This window comes from Oncorhynchus nerka, linkage group LG3 (assembly GCF_034236695.1).
Source record: "Oncorhynchus nerka isolate Pitt River linkage group LG3, Oner_Uvic_2.0, whole genome shotgun sequence".
NCBI classification, from domain to species: Eukaryota; Metazoa; Chordata; class Actinopteri; order Salmoniformes; family Salmonidae; genus Oncorhynchus; species Oncorhynchus nerka.
In genome coordinates this window covers 42,123,979-42,127,676 of record NC_088398.1, presented here as the reverse complement: position 1 = coordinate 42,127,676, position 3,698 = coordinate 42,123,979, and positions in this window count along the sequence as shown.

Below are 3,698 nucleotides of genomic sequence, written 5' to 3'. Positions count from 1 at the left end.
AATACAATCTATTGGCCTTGGTAACAACTGTACATTTTTACTCGGCATCGAAGTGTCGGGTACTTTTCGATTCACAGGTAGGCGCAAAGCCCGCAAATTTATCCGGGTGTCTGCGCTCTAATGCACGTTTCAAGTGGGAATGTACTTCCTTTGCATAAAATATGCGCTCATCTCCCACCTGGTATGATGTCGCCTCGGGCCAAGTGAAGACCTATTTTGTCACTCAGAAAAACGGGATAATTAGTTGGAAGAACCTGACTGTGTGCAAAAAATATATATATTTTACATCAGAATGGCAGAGAAAGGGAAACATTTTCCCCTGTGTGTTTATAGTGAAGAAATTAGAGCTTTCAGGTGTTGCATACCTTTGTCACATTTGCCAATATCTGTTGATAATGTGAACATGCATACTTCTGGGGAAACGATGTAGACCAAAAGTTGTTTTTCCGAAATAAAGTAGACCAATAGACCAGTAAAGCCAACTTCCATTGCAACTGTAACAGTTGTGTAAAGGCAATAACTTTTTCATCAAAAATATTTATTGAGGGAGAGAGAGATAATATGTTTCTGCTCATCCATTCATCTATATTTGTATTTATTTATTCAGGACAAATAGCCTAAGGTAATCTTTGGGCTATTACCTCCGTCTGTGCCGAAATATATTTTATGATTTGTTTACATTATACTGTAAGGAAAAACCTTCTCAGTGCTTTTTCTTTGCTGAGCTCACATTCTATTTTTCCATATTAGTCGTTCATAAATTATTTACAATCTTTTCACGACAAAAGGACACTTTGTGCCCATGTGTCATACATATTTTTAGATAGGATTACCATCTACTTATCTCCTTTTAGAGTTGCCAAGGGCATCCCACTTGAAATTCAAGATCTATGTCTTCATGTAGCCCATCAAAGATTCACCCCTGCATTCCAATACAGTGATCCAATCAATCACAATATAAACACAAGCAAACAGGTCATTTCACTAGTCTCATTTGCATTTTTCATTTCTCTCTCTTATAGCCCTGAGCAGCTAAGAGGAAAGAAGAGGAGCCTTGTCTACTATCTCATGTCCAGGTCTCTTTGATTCATACCTTTTGTTTCCCCTCCAACTTCAAAGGTGAGATATGGAAGAGTTTTGTCTAAGCCGCAGGTGTGTCACTGTAATGATAGTTCAATTTATCATTAGATAAAATCAAATCAAATAAAGTGATATCTGGATTAATGTGTCATCAATGGGTCATGTGACAAAGCAGACATTGAATCTAAAATGTTGTTGTTGTTGTGTGACCTACAGTAAAATCAAGATCACATGTCGGACACAATTCAAAGTAGACTGAACTGTGTATTTTCTGTGCAATTTTGTATCAAGTTTGAAGTCTCTCTTTATTAATTAACCACATGCAGACAGTTCATGTCCCAGCTTTGAGTGCAATACATTACATTTGACCTAATCCAATAAATTGGCCTACGTAAATCTACCCTTACATTTTTGGAATTCCTGCAAAAAAAAATGCTCTGCTATTTATATGAATTGCACTCATAATCATATAATAAAGTTATGAAAATTGGGTTATCACTCCTCGTCTATATTTAACTGAGGCATAATTGCAAGCATGACTACTCCACTTGTAGTCCCCCCTCCCCTCTCTCTCTCTGTATGGGTGAGTGTTTTTGTTAGGGAAGACTGATTCTTCATACTTGGCTTAAACTTTATGGACAATAAAGATCCCATTTCAAAGTACAGCAGGGTGTTGAGCCTGGGGCCTTGGCTGAGTGTTCCTGGGAACAGCCCTAAGCAGAACTAGAGTATGTCTTTAGCTGACAGTGCTTCAACAATCCCTTGTACTGCTAGCATGTGCTTCATACTTCGCGCTTGCAACGTGGCTCAGCGTACTCACCTTTTCACACTGCCTTCGTCCAACCATGACCTACTGTCTGCCAGGGGATTGCACCTCCTATCTCTGGTTACCAGAGCCTCATCTTTCTACCACACATTAGCCCTTTGTTTCTCAAATCTTATAAAATCCCCTTAATCTGGCAACAAAAAAAAGTCTGTCAATGGATTCCCCTGCGATTGTCATCCAAAATGATTCGAAATCCCATCACACATCATATTTTATATGCCAAATTAAATTAAGGCTAAGTCAAACTCGCATGATGTGTATGTGCCTTGACCTTTTTAAACAAACCACAGTCATTTTTTTCACAACCGGTGAGGAAATGTTATTAGAAAACATCAATATTGCCACATGATACCACATATCTGTAAACACTACGTCTGTTTGGAAAAATAAATTGTGTTGTTGTCATATGTCATATGATATGATGTCCTGACTACAGCAAACGAGGGAGACGGATGCAATATTTTCATCAAAATTTGTAAATGTTTTTAGGAAAACAGTAAATTGCTCAGAGAAAAAAAAAAGGATTATCTCGTATTCTCACATAGGCAAGGCCCATTGGTGTTGACACCTACAAATCAATGTCACTTGTCTGCACTGTCACCTATGACCCTTTGCGGTGAGTCCAGACCGCGTGCTTCCTCGACACAATCCTAATTCCCATGCAGATTACGCATTCTGACTGTAAAAACGTGTTATATTTTTTACTGATCATGAGCTCACCCCCTCAGCAGCAAATTGTCCCCTTAGAATCGGGCCGGCCTATTGAAAACATAATTGATTCCAGCGGTTTTCGCATCTTCCAAGTGCGTCACTTTTAATACTCCATAATAGCATCACTGTTGAACTTTTGTTTATTAGATTAGGTTTGGTCCAATCAATTGCGTGAAAGTGAGACCCACTGTCTCTCGGATAGTGTCGATCTGATAGTGTGCCTATCACTTACACGCACAGCTGCTTTTATTTCACCAAGATCTGTCCTATTGGGCAGGGTCCTTTAACACGAAGCCATGGCACTACAGATGTGTTCTTATCTTGGGCATGTGTTGAAAAGACAAAAAAGAGACAAAAGGAGATAACATTTTGCTGCTTCTGAATTTTCGCTCACTCAACATGTGTCTCCGTGGTGCTGCCTTGCGTCAACAGTGCCGGTGTCTTACAAAGGAAATACAGTATTTATGTACTACTAGTGAATCTCTCCCGGGAGAGAATGCTCTCTCAGGGGTCTTTTGCTTGTGTTGCACGTTTGCAGGGAGGTGATCAGAAGTTAACAGGCCACACACGGATCACTGGAATGATAACTCCAGGTCATGCACAGTGCTCACAATGAGATGTACAGTAGTAAAACATAGTCGGGCCACAGTGTGCAACCATGGGAGAAATGCATTCCCTAGCATGTACAACAACATTGATGATAATAGTTTATTTACTTTTGGAAGAAAAAAAAACATTTCCTTTATTTACTTTTCTTTTCATTACATTCACTACATTATTGTTCATTATGATACCTCATGATGGTATGTACAGTGGGACACTACATAGTCAAGCCCTGCTACTTTGGAAATATTTGTTTTCTTCGTTTTGTCTGGAAAAACAATGATATGGTTTATTAGTATATAGCGCCACATTGTGGAAATATATGTCAAGGACGCTTCGGAGAGAAGAGAGGAAAGAATTCATGACTAGCCTCGGCTACACTGTAGTGTGAGCTTTGATGTCATCAATTATTTTATGAGATGTGCCATGAACGTAATAAACATAGAGAGAGATCTTATTAAAACACTATACGATTCCA